The sequence below is a fragment of the Coccinella septempunctata genome, chromosome 6 (assembly GCF_907165205.1).
Source record: "Coccinella septempunctata chromosome 6, icCocSept1.1, whole genome shotgun sequence".
NCBI lineage: Eukaryota > Metazoa > Arthropoda > Insecta > Coleoptera > Coccinellidae > Coccinella > Coccinella septempunctata.
The window spans coordinates 19,185,058-19,199,647 of NC_058194.1; the positions used below are offsets into that span (position 1 = coordinate 19,185,058).

The 14,590-nt window shown below is 33.7% G+C and overlaps 1 protein-coding gene across 2 annotated transcripts in view; it reads right to left on the bottom strand.

The window, feature by feature from the left end:
- Window positions 1–4,350, bottom strand: part of LOC123315677 (synaptic vesicular amine transporter) — a 61,212-nt gene extending 56,862 nt beyond the window's left edge. For both annotated transcript variants that reach the window (XM_044901499.1, XM_044901500.1), the window contains exon 1: window positions 4,197–4,350. The gene's annotated coding sequence lies outside the window, so the exon portion shown is untranslated. The remainder of the gene's footprint in view (window positions 1–4,196) is intronic.
- Window positions 4,351–14,590: the final 10,240 nt, after the last annotated feature.

A 14,590-nucleotide genomic window follows, 5' to 3' on the forward strand; every position in this document is an offset into this window, starting at 1 on the left:
TGTGCAAAATGGTAAAGGTTCCAGGAGTCCTTGATATTATTTCCATTCAATTATAGATTTAATGGATATGTTTCAAAGTCAGTTTTCAAATGAGGAATATTTGAAAATGATAAAAAATCATCTGACTAGAAGGTATGAATTTTCTTGAATCAGAAACCAATTTCATGATTTTTGGGATTATTAATTATAAAGATAAAAAAAATCAAAACTCCGATTTCAACAGTTGAATAAAAAGTAAAGCACAAAATTTGTTTCTTCGGTATTGACTATTTTGTAGAAAAATGCTTGAACTGTAATGAAAAAAAGCAAATTCTCTATAGTGTGTTTACTATTTTGTAGAAAAATGCTCGAGCATAAGTTTTCAATTGCACAACTTTTCATGATTTTACTTTACTTTTTAGAATTGTCATGGCAAATTCCTCAATTATACTGAGGAATTTGTCATGTATCCTGCACCAGGGTTGGGGGGTAGGTGTTTTGAATTGCCATACTAACTTTTTGTGTCAGAAATGGATAGACATTTTTTAGCTGAGGATGATTTGGTCATTGATAGGGTATTTTTATCAACCAAGTTCTCAGTATAGGTATGAAATTGTTAAACTTAATCAATTGGAATTTTAATTTTTTTATGTTATTTTGAAATCAATGATATAAGTACGTTTTAGAAGTAATCTATTTTTTTTCGAAGTGTTATCGAAAACATGACTTTTCCTTAGTAACTGATGAAAGAAAAAACCTTTCAATCGCATTTTCATTTATTTTTGGTTTTGGATTTTTATTTCAAATAATGATTCAATTACTACCCTAAGAAATAATTAGATGTTTTGGATTACACTTCAAATAGTGAAGCACTCCTAAACCATATATCATTTATCTGAAAATACACGAAAAACGTACAAATTCGAATTAAATCGGTTAAACCATTTCGTCCCTATCATCATTTGAAGGTGGATAAATCACCTATCAATTGACGAAAATATCAATTTGAGAATGTTGACGATTTCAATTTTGAATACCTGATGATGGCAAGTTACCTTATCGAAATGCTTGTATCCTGTAGTGGAATAACTCATTTTAAGTAGAACAGAACTTTATTTAAAGATTTATCATATAGAAAATAATACTCCAGCAACAAGACTAGTCAAAAACCTTAACTATCCTCTACCCACTCGTAGAGGGTGTAGGACAAACTCTTCATTATTATTTGTACATGAGAATTTGCGTTGTTTTAGATAAAAATTGACCTGTTCTTTTACAAAATATTTAACACCTAAGATATAATTTTTGTGCGTGACACTCACTCTGTATCGTTAATATAGAAGCTTGTTGAGATTTATCTTATTGGTTTCATCACATTGTCTTCGTTTCATTGCTCAAGAACACGGTTTCCTACAGATATCAAAAAGAAATAACACTCCAATGGGTCAGTGAATACTCATTTGTTCCAGAACCTGCCATAAAGATGTTATAGACCTATCCTGCCAAATAATGATGTAAAATTGCACGTTAGATCTTCACGGTCCAGTGCAGAATGTGTTAGTTGGTTCAATATTGATCCCTGTGATTCGGAGGTGGCAAACATAGTCCTATTTTTTCGCAACCCTATTTGTCCTTCCAGAAATACGGGAGGATTGATTCGAGATAAAAACTTTGCGTGAATACCCTGTGATGATATTTATATGGAATAATTTATTGGTGGGAAAACACTCGAGTGAATTATTTATTTTTACTTGAAACCCATCTGGGGTCATATCTAAGACATCTAAAAATTGACTCAAATTTCCTGATACCTCATACTTTTGGTAAGTGGTTAATAGCTTAAACAGAGATGTTATATGAGCAATGGTTATACTCATGTTAAAACAAGCAGTTCCACCGATGAAAAACTAGAATTCCTTAGTGTAGCTCAATTAAATGCCAATCAGATATTCAACAATTTTTCACCTCTTTGTATGTCAAGGCATGAAATATTTTCAACTGTCATCTTGAGACTTGAAACTCCGTTAATTAAAAAAACACCTCACGCTTTTATCTTATACTTTCAAAGAAATTACTATTATCTGAAAACGATCATTGACCTAAGTAATGGTAAAAAATTAAGGAACTAGAAAAAATATTGCACAAATTATTGCTTCTAGACTCATGAATTTATTTTGCTTCAGTGTTCTTCAAGCCAATGTTGAGGAAATATCAACTCAATTTTGGTTTCCGAGTTATGGGAATTTTAGTTAAATCCAACGTTGAAAGTAGCATCTCTCATGCTTCTTTGATGGATGATGCAAAAGTAACTCAGGCAATAAAACCTTATTCTGAGTATAATATATAAAAAAGCTCGTAAAAAAGTAAGTATACTTTGTGGGGTGTGGTAGAATGGAGAATAATAATATATTATTTTTCATAGAAGTTTCTTTTGAAATATTGTGAATTTGTGAAATTGCCATGCACTATCCTTCCGTTTGTAAAAATGATTACTAGTTGCACATTTTATTTTTGTTTTCAAGATTGGGCGAATTTTAACTATAATAACTACAAAATATGTGACCTGCGCTTCAACCATGAACTTTTTCAAAATTTCTTGATTCGATGAATAATTTATTTGAATTGATTTCAATCAAGATATTTCATCTAAGAACGTAGAAGATGAGCATGTTTCGAGTTAGATACAATAATTTAATAAATATACTGAATGTAAATAAATAGTTGAAACAAAAATTGAAAGATGATTCTCTGTCAAAAAATATTGTTGGTCTTTTCTATAATTTTTTTAGTCGGATATCTTGCTGACTCTTATTATAAATAGGGGAACACCCAAATTTTTTTTTATTGCGTTCTTGCTATTATAGAATATTCCTTTCTGTCAATTTTCTGGTTTTTGAGAAATGAATTAAAATGGCCTTTTCAGGTGCCATCTACAGTGGGATGTATTTACAGGGCTGTTCAAAAAAATGTACATGTACCCTTCTGAATATGCCGTTTTCAAGTGTTTTGTAAGACAAATGACAGGTCGATATATATCGACATACAAATCTTCGTATGTATTATACTTTCCAAATCGGTTTCGGTATTCCATTTGATTGCAGCTTGAATCTATTTTTTGTCTGAATTCTAGAAATAGTGTTTACCCTTTCGAAAAGTAAATGCATAAAAAAATAAATGTTATGGTTCTTATCAAAACACAATATTTTTTCTTCACAGTATGCTCGGTACGAATATGAATTTTCAAAAATTAATTCATTATCCAATTTTCATTGAGAATTGGGGGACAGTTTAAAGGGCAACCCTTACTTTTTGTGTCAGAAATGGATGACATTTATTGCTGACAATGATATGGCCCTTGATGGGTTTTTATCAATCCTTTTTTTCATTATAGAGATCAAATGTTCAAACTTATTGAATTTGAATTTTTTATGTATTTCAAGATCTTCGAAAGTGATTGATGTTTTTGAAATATTATCGAAAACCGCAAAACCTTTATCGCAACATAGTTTATATTGATGAGAGATGAAAGAACATACATATACCTATTACATATATTTTTATAATTGTGATTTTTGTTTCACATAATTCATCGTTTACTATATCCAACGAAAAATGCGTGTTTTCGAAAATATAAATCACTCCAAAAGTGAAGAGTCGAATTCGATAAGTTCAAAAATTTCATCCCTATAATGAAATAAGTTTGATGAACTACCATATCAATGACCAAATCATCCTCATCCACAAAAAATTCATCTACTTCTGGCACAAAAAGTTAAGTCTCCATGGTACTCAACTACCCTCCACCTGTAGAGGCAGTATGAAAACTCTTCAATTATAGATGAAAGGTGTTGTAATTCAAATTAATATTTGACCTATCCGAGTATTTTTTCACAAAAAAAAATGAAAACCGAAGATATAAATTTTGTAAGTAGGTACGTTACCTTTTATTCATATCAAACGAAAAGTCAAAAACAATTCAATACGAAAAGAGGATTTTATTTTCAATAGAGAAAAATCAAATAAAATATTTTTCATTTATTTCATTCTTCTGGCAGAAAATAAAAATTATTTTCATATTTCAAGATAAATTTTTTCAAAATGTGCGCGAAAAATTAAATTTAAATTCAGTGTGTGCATTCCTATTCAGGAATTCGTAGAATACAGGGGGAGCATGCAACAGTGTCGAAATATATCAAAAGTAACAAGTGGTTACTCACATGTACGAATGGGTAGCAGCCCCGGCGTTGAACAGCGTGGATCTAGTGGTCCATGGCGGGCGGCTGGCCAGGTCGCCTGCCGCCTCGTCGCGCCCGTCGGTCGCCTCGGACTCGCGCCACAGACTCGTCGCTCTCGAACGCTTAAGAGTCGCGATTGCGCACACAGCCGACCACCACGCGCTTACTGGCAGCATCTGTTCTCCGCCGGCGAAGTCATCCCCCTCGGCCCACTCCATGTCACCCCATTGGCGACCCGTGACGCATGGCATCTCTCCCGCAGGAGCCACTTGTTGAAACTCTCCTTTCCACTCTATTTATTCATCCCTCGGGGTAAATCCCGAAGATTGTCCTGACCCAGAAAATTCGGTGAATAATCTCCGCCGCCAGTTCTTTCCCTGTCCTGGAGTGCTTTGCTAATTAGTAGTTTCGCTTAGAGTTAAATGGTCTACTACGCCCCTGCATCATACATAATACATTCACTTATGAATCTTCAGTATTTCGTTTTTGGTCCTAATACTACATATCATTTTGCTGGAATTCGAACCATCTTTTCAGCATTTTTTGTTTTTTCGTTTTTTTTTATTTTGAGGTGCCTAAAGTTTTGTTATTTCTTTTCTTTTTTATCTTTTTTTGAAAATAATAATGGCTATATATGAGAGAAATAATTCTCAGTATAATGTGCACATTGCTTCCCTCACATGAATAAGAGGATCATCACTCGGAAAACGAGATCTATTTGCATCAAAATCTAAGCACAGTATTATAGCTGTTATATAACACAATTATATCATCCTTCAGATAATACTCTAGTGATAAAGGTACCTTCATGATACTGAAGTATTACCTTTACCCACCTGAAGAGGAAGCTATTAACATAATGAAACATATGAAGTAGTAAAGACCACACATCTCTAGACCACTGGTGGAAATCATTTTTCATAGATATTTTGAAATATTTTTTATCGCATTCTTTTTTAGATTCATTTTCTTTCTGTGTTTTAAAAATCCGAATATTGTATTGTGGTATTTATTATATGTATTTTATGTCATTTATTATATGTACTTTATTTGTATTCATTTCATGTCATTATTTCTTAAACTCATCCATAATCATACGGAGAATGACTCAATAGTTGGGGAGTCCAAGAGGGAAATTCGGGATTTACTCGAAATTGTCAGATTAATATAAGAGGAGATACCTTGGATCCAGTAGAGTACGTCTACCAAAATTAAGACCTGTATATAGAGGGGAAATTGTCTGGGACAGCCTATCAGAATGGAAAAAAAAATCAATGTACATATTCGAGCATGTCAGATTAAGATATATGTGATTTTACATATTGAATAGTATACCGACCAGAGAGACGTACTGCTCTAATATAAGGAACTGCAACGTACATCCATTGCAATAGTTGCCTTAAGCGAGACACGCTTTTCGGACGAAGGTAGCTTGGTAGAACAAGCGTATACTTTTTTCTGGAAGGGCTTGCCAGAAGGCCAAATCAGACAACATCTTAATCTGACAATTTCAGCGTGACGAAAATGTTTGAGAAGACGGCTTACTTGCCAAAAAAAAAACGTCATTGTACATTCTCGAGCGCGGGTTCTGTTTTTCTTATTTTGAAGCTAATAATCCAAAAATAGCGGGAAAAAATATAATCTGACAGTTTCACCAAGACGAAACAAGAAAATTTAGCCATTAATAAGGTCAAAAAAATTAGTTTTTTTGGATTATCTTCTATCTTGGACTCTCATCGCATTCATAATAAGAGTTGTAGAGCATGATTAATCGTCATAATATGATTAGATATTGACGAATACTCGCTTTCGAAAGAATATAAATGTATATTTTCCTTTCAAAGCTTCCTTACCGCTTATCATTGGTAATTACAAATGAACAAATTCATTTTAAGAATAAATTTTTCATAGATTGATAATTCTGAAAAAATGAGATCTCTCAAGTAACGGTTTTTGGGAAAAAAAATCAATAAGTTCGTAGCGTAAGTCGTACAGGCTGGAAATACCTTCGAAATGTATCTAGTAGGCGGATATCATGCTGACATTATAGGGGAACACCACCAATTTTTTTTATTGCTTCCATCTCCCATATAATGTCTGCTCAATTTAATTTCTGTCAGTGCTCTGGTTTCTACAAAAAATATTAAAAATTGCTTTTCAGGCTGTATCTAAGCAGATGCTGCTCAAAAAAAAAATAGGATAACCCACAGTATTTTTTGACAAGGACTCACCCATCAGAATTATTCATTGCACTCCGTGCATAAAATTTGAATTATCAAGTTGTTCCGTGTGGAAATTCATTTGATTATGATGAAATAGATGCTTGTATCTGTATCTTCACTAGTTTTATTATACAGTTTGATATATTGAGTATTTTCACTTTGGGATCAATAATAGTAGATACAATTGAAGAAGTTTAAAAATAATGCAATGATTAGGGTTCTCCTTGTATATATTTAATAGAAAACTATTTTTGTGTGTGCTTATAATTTCCGAAATTTGAGCCATGAATTGTCCAAGTTATCTTCAAATATTGCAATAAATGTTACCCAATAACTATGTAAATGAAATATCATACTGTGAGTGCAAAATGGTGAAGGTACTGGGACAACTATCTTCTTTATTATTTCATTAATTAAGGTATTGTGAGTGCAAAATGGTGAAGGCTCTGGGATGTCTATCTTCTTTATAATTTCATTGAACTACCTCATCAGAATGTAAATACAATGAGTATGTTTTCACAAGAGTATTCACTTATCTCAGAAACACGAATATTCAGACCGTTATTTTAGAGCCAAGAAATAATTTTCAATTGGATCTAATCTATACATTAGGAATTAAAAATATTAGGAAAATAGTTTTTTATGACTGACCACATTGGCTATTATAATTTGAAGAAGGGCGAAAAAGCATCTGACTTCACTGCAGACCTCTTTTCTTCTTTACTTATTCTCAATATCCAGCTCATCGGATCAAGAATGTGTGTCCCACATTGGACTTGGAAAAAATTCGTTTGGTTACTCAACTTATTTATTTGAAACTACGAATAGATTATTTCTTATTACAATACTACTAACAGATTTATTTCATTATTATTGAACTTAATGGAAGTGAGAGAGGAAGGAAAATTAAACTGGCTCTGATGAGTTCAAAAAAACGATGATTATGACTGTGGTTGTCCTAGTGAAGGTTCACAATAGTTTGAAAGATCCCAGAAATATTGTGTCTCTTGACAACTATGCGGACCAATCAAGCTCCAAATTCACCGATTTTCTAAGATTTAGTTGCAACATTGATTCTCAACATCGAATAAAAAAAAACAAAAACTGTTATAGGAACAATTTCACCATTAATATCAAAGCTGCATCTAAAAAAATTCAAACTTAGAGTTGATAAGAGCTTATTTCCAATAATTTCAGAGAAGCTATTCCAGAATTATGATAATACAAAAAGGACCCCTTTATATGTATAGTCACATATCCAGAAGTGTCAACATCTACTCGGTCCCCTATTTCTAAGAGTAATTCATGTGACATAAACGTATATACGTGGCAATCCTGACTCATTCTCTGAGTTACCTCAAATGTGGCCATTCCTATGAAGGAGTGCCTTGCAAGGGATGATATCCGGTTTCAGATTTAGGACTAGCTACATGGAAAACCACTAAGAATATTTCTCTCTGTCATCTTCTATTTAATTTTCAGTCTTTTCCACCGACACAGTAGAAGACATATAATGACATTTACCAACAGTGTGAAAATGTACTGCTGAATTCGCGTAGCAATTCAGTAGTTCATCATCAAGGAATTGTATGTTGAGAATAATTATTGTGAACTAGCCAACACTGTTTTCTGAACTAACTCTGAAATAACCAGTACATCAAGTAACTTGTTTCATTGTGGATTTTCCGTAAAAATTAGCAAATGAAAATGTAAGAAATTTCAGTATTATTTTGAGAAAATTTCTGGTAGAACTCAAGTAGGTATTGGCTATAATTCATCGACATTTGACAAACATAAAGTTTTTGAGTAAATTTTGGAGGCAATCACTTTTTACCTTCAATGCTGCAGGTTCTACGGAAGACACTAACACATTGCAGAAGAGTAATTTAGAAACCTGCAGAACTATCTTGCATTAAACCATAAATACACTACTTTACAAAAGTTGATGAAGTCACACACAGTCAGAAACCGATCTTGTTCAGTTGTGTTAGATCTTGGGCGTCTTATTGTCGATCTTTCTTTCACTAACTCGAAAGAAATTCGCAACATCTCTCTGATTACGCCATGCTGCGTTTCGATGATATCAATACTAGGGTAGGTCAGCTTCATCTGCACTAAGATTAGGTATAGACATTATTGCAAAACAAAATTTCCGATTTTGAAGCAAAGTTGATTGTAAGAAAGTAAAACAATAGGTAACTGATCCAGAATTCATAGAAACGCAAACGACAAGAACTAGACTAAAACTGAAAAAGTTATCAAACAATGAGCAACAAATCATTCAGATATAAGAGAAAAAACTTTGGATTCCTCATTAATTAACGTTTGGTGGACAAGAATCGGCAACTTTTGAAACGGTAACAAAATTTCCAACTCTAGTTCCTTAACTTTTCTTGTGATTTATCTACAGATTATTTTCACTCGCTGTCCAAAATTTTTATTCCATTTCTCTAGAAAGACATAATAGACTCAACTTCATGGAAACACCACCAAATGAGACAAGCCAAGGTAAGCACTATTCTCATTCACGGCCCATGTTTAAACAATACCATATACAGTATAAACTATTTAATGAAAAATTTTGATCAACCCTGCTTCTTTTTACACTTTCTTCTACTTCATTCAGGTTTGATTATGAAACTGCCTGTGAATTTTGAATATTCATCCACAAGTCATTTGACATTTCAATAATAGCTCTTATTCAGATAAGTTATGTGGATTGCATTGTACAGGTAGCATTTAGAAATCTATATAAAAGACGCGTATTTTTCCAAATAGTTGGCCACTTAGGCTTTCACATATGTATTTCATTTGAATAGTTCACTCAAACTTTTACAAAATGGAATATTCAGCTTAAATGGCAACAGAAACGCAACTTATCGTGGTAGACATCGTTATTTTGAAAGAAAAACTATTCTATATGGAAAATGCGTTTATTTTTACTTTATTCTGATCATGCCTCTAAGGCAAATGCCTGTATAAGTGATAGCAATACAGATCCTTAAAAAATACATCAAAATTCGACTGGATTACCAGAGTTCTCCTCGTCATAATATGATGAATTTACCCTCCATATATTCACGACTAAATCAGTGGTACGATGAGTTTCCAAGTGTTAACTGCTTCACCGCTTCACATAGGTAAAGCAACTACTCAACCTCTCAATATTGAATTATCCCTCACGAGATTCTACTTTGAACCTAGGTTACATGACGATGCTTCGTTGGAAAACTTCGGATCCTTCCAGAGAATGTAGCTGCAAATGTTCAATTCGTGCTTTTTCACTCAATCTACCAATAAATAAAAAGCGGAGTAAGTTTAACGATCGACGTGCTTCAAGAAACATCAGCTTATTTCGGCAAGTAATGGATAGTCGGAAAATCGAGAAGCTGTGGCTAAGATCCTCTCTTTTTATCTTGTTTTATGAACTGAATCAATTCATGAAGGATATATCAAACACGATAGGATGTATCGCATCGATTCGAACACCTTTTTTTTAGATATGCTGCTTTGGGCACTTCATCATAATAAACTGTTGGGTTTGGGTGTGGTTTAAGTCAGATAAATCATTTCCAGAATTTCTATTATATTTTCTTAACATGGCCCATTCAGTGCATATCAAATTATAGAATTCATATTGTATACGTAAGACAAGAAAGGAGATAAATATTAAAACGCAGAATAAATACCTAGATGAATAAAAATAATTATGACTCTGGGAAGACAGTAAAGTTGTCTTTTTTAGCATTGGCTTTAGAACCAGTGGATGCTATTTTTTTGACAGGATTGTGTCAGGAATAGGTCGAAAATGGATGTTGGCGAAAAAGGCTTTGAGCCCAATAAAATGCCTCGTAGAAGTTCTAAATATCGGTGATTTCTATAAGGGTTTCAATTCCCTTTTACTCGAATCTACTAGTCCTCAAGCAGATATTATTGCCAATTGCTCGTAGAAAAGGACGAAAGCGGAAACCATTTCTTCAGGTTAGCAAGAAAGGATCTTTGAATCATTTCTCTAGATGGACCCAATCAACGAACAATCTGATATGCAGTGTGACAATTTGGACAAAATCCAAAAACTTCTTCCATTCCATCGAAAAAGGCTATTACACCGACCATGGCCAGTTTTAAAGTCGATGAAAACTAGATTTTTCTAGGAAGATGAAATCCAGGAACTTTTTTCAAGGATCAATAAACAAACCTTCAGGTACTTAAGGGTTTACACGAATTCCATTCTGATGCAAAGGTGTAGATTAGATGGTTCCAGTAACAATCCTTCATAGAATCATTAAGTAGGGTATCGATCTTATTGACGTGAGCACTGTTTAACCAAACAGAACAGTACTCAGCAGCAGAAAAAACTAAGGCCAGATCTGGTTGGAGACTATCCATGCCCTGAGTGTGGAAGGATCTGCAGGTCGCGGTTGGGTCTCTTTAGTCACAGGAGGGCACACAGTCGCAACTAGCACTAAGAAGTTACAAGTCTGTTCGAATTTTTTTTTTTTTTTTTTTTTCTTCTTCTTTTTGTAGATTCATTCCCGGTAACGGGATACAGCAATGAATGAATGAATGAATGAACGAAGTTTGATGGCATCAGCACCTTATGAAGAACCAGTATATTTTCCCCGATTTTAATTTTAAACGTAAACACTCCTTGTGTTGTGGAAGTCCATTATTCAAAGTTTTGAAGCTACTGCTTTTATCAAACGAACCATTTTACCATATTTTAAGTGACTGTGAATTTTAAACTTTAAACCAACTTTCCGTATTTCGAATTTTACATTTCAAATACACGACTTGAATATATTTCGTATTGAAATACATGCGAGGGGTTTTGTATTTGTATTTCTCTTGAAGCGAATCCCAGTATTTTGTACAGCTCTGAACATACATCATAAAGTACCTACTTTTGGAGTCTATGGATCACAACCTTCTAAAAAATTCATCCCTTCTAACGGAGTCCTTTTATTCATATCTCTTCCGTCGCCTCGTTCCACTGAATCCTGAAGTATTCCTGGAATTCCCATATAAGGAGGCGGGACAAACTCAATAAAACCTCATCATCCGCAGCTGGAACGGATAGGTATGTCCCTAATGAATAGCGCTGCTGAAAATGAAGATGCCAGGGTTTTTCATCGTATCGCAATAAGCCACTTACTGATCCTTTATTTGAGTGATATGCTACGAGATATTCTGGTCACAATATGATGAGAATATGCATGACAGTATTCTTTTATTTTTGGCTCATCACTTTCAATAATAGATACCTACTGGTTATCCTTTAAAATATTATAAGAATTGAAGAAAATATCAGTGAATTTGAGATCTAAAACAGAATTGTATTATCCTTCATGGAATACCTAGTAATATCCCTTCATAATATCCAAGTAATTGCCTTCACTAACCTGAAGAAGAAGCTATTACCATAATAAAGTATGTGAAGTAGTGAAAACCATATCTTTATAGTCCTCTGATGGAAATCAAGCAAACTGTCAGATTAACATGAGTTTATTATCAAAGACACGTAAGGCATATCTTAATCTGACACGCTCGAGTAGGTACACCTGACGATTTTTTTATACGTCTCTGTGCATACTTCATGTAACCTTTTTTTTCTACCATCTCTTCTTCAAAATTCACTAGGTATCCACGACGCTCGAGCAAATTCCGATTTAGCCACGTGGGCTCCCCAATTTAAGCAGTTGTGCATTGTGTTACCTGGGGCATACCGAGAAGATCCAAAATATTTTTATGTTTTTGTCACTTCTGATTGAACTGGAAGAAATTATCAACTTCGTTTTTGCAAATGACATGATCAGTAAATTATCACAGTTTTCGATTCCTCATCAAATTTCAATGAGATATTGATCATATGACTTCACTCACTTCACTGGTATTGCAAAAGTTTCCAGACTTATAAGAGCATATTTTCTATTGGGAATGATCAGAAAGATCGTCATTTAGCTTGTTATTGTCTTTTGAAGATCGAAGAATGAAATTTTAAGGAACTATTATTTAAGCCTTGTTTTTCCTTTACTCTGAATGGAACGGAGTATTCAAAAAATTCTCAAATTTTTATTCAAGTTTTCATCAAAAACTTCCTCGCATCATCCCATATTTTTTCATTAGGGGTATGATTTTATATACCTGAAAAAGAAATGATGGCCTTCATCCATATTTATAGCATTGACCATTTCCGAGTAGATTTCATCCTAAAGATGCAAATCATTGATAAAAAATTCATTTGTGCGCCCCTGTCAAAAACTCCCACCCCTACATATGAAATCATTAGTCCACGTCAATCTGTCGGCAACTAATTGAATAAGAGTTCGAAATTATTACCGTCGTCCATTACGCTTGAAACCACAAAAATCCATTAAAAATTTCGTTAAATTCGTGCTCATTTCCATAGGGTGCTTGCCGAAATCAACTGCTCGTCGAAAATTCAGGATATTGAATTAATTTGTGTTTTATTCTCCACAGAAAACCCCAATTTCCTTCTGAATTTAGTATAGCTACCTATAGACAGAGTTTTTTCCTCATCAACAATGTATATCTACCTATTCACAACATGTTTGAAAAATTATGAAATTTCAAGAATAACCAGAGAATTTTGAAAATTTCAAATTCATAATACTTTTCACCTTCAATGCACAATACACGTGTACAATAACTTCTTCGTGTATATCTTCCCTGCATGTTTAAGACCAAGTTATTGAGAGAATCCTGCTCAATGTGTTAGCAAAATTGTCAGAAAAGATCACGGAGCTATTGAAGCTTCTTTGTTCCACCAAGAGCTCTTTGATTTTGGTCCAGAGCGTGCTCAACTGGTTTTGTAGATCCGAGTATCTTATAGGTAATAAATACTGAATGTGGAAAGCCTATTTTCTCCAACAACAATATCACCTGGTGGAATCTATATGGCAGTAAGTTATATCATCCAAAAAAACAAAATTTCCACCAAAACCTGCTTGAAATTCAAGGATCCTACTTTGTTGTTAACTTCAATAGCATATGCCTGAGATTTAATGGTTCTTAGTCAGTTCTGCGTTCTGCCATCGAAACAGAATCCACCCAAACCATAAATGCGCCTCCTCGAAAATGATGGACTTCCTGAACATAGCGTCAGCAGAGGTTTTTTCACATCCATGGATGTATCTCACGTATCCACACTCGCACTCGTACTCGTCGACTATTACAAAAACGGCTATATATGGACTCGTCTGTGAAGAGTTCCTATCGCCATTAATCTCGGCAGTGTACCCGCCGCATTGCCCACTCTAAGTAAGACTCATGTATGCAAAAAATTGTGGTGAATAGGTACATTAATGAACTTCTGTTTTCTATGTCATTCAGTATACAGGGTGAGTCTTTGATTCGTACGAATATTTATTTTAACAGTAGATTCCTCAGGTCAAAAGAAACACTTTTTTCCTATACTATTTTTTTGCGATTCGGCCCTGATAAAAAAATTCAGCCATTTTGAGTTTTCATAATATGAGCTGTGCCACCCCTGGAAAAACAAAATTACCTTCAGAATAATTAGCTAAATATGTGAATCCTCTAAAGAGTGTTGTATTCAGAGCCAAAGTACCCAATTTTTAAAATTTCACTGCTACCTACTTTTTAATTTTTAAACATCAAATTACTCGAAAACGGCGCATTCTACGAGAAAATATGAAGAATAGGTATACTTCATTCAACTTTATTTTAGCAGTCGGTTGGCCATGGAAATTTGACACATTTCACTCTGTATAGTACGAAAATGTGGGGTTATGAAGCTTGTCAAAACATTTTTGGGTTTTAAATCAACGCTATGTTGCCCGTTCTACGTAGAAGTTTCTGTTATTACGTATTTTATCACAATGTCGAATCTCTTCGGAAAATATCTGACGAACATAATTGAAGTTTATACAAACTGATTGAAGGCATACCAAATCCAGTTATTTGCATGGAAAATACAAGAGATCAGTATAATATAATATCATAATATGCACTAGCTTGAGGAGAGTTAATGTTCGTTATCTTCTTTGGCTTACATCATTTGTAGACTTCAAAAATATTAACCAAAGATGAAATGCATATGATGCAGTGGTTGGCAATGGGTATCTCCCGAAGGAATTAACAGATAATTACAAGAATGTTAAATTTTTCAAT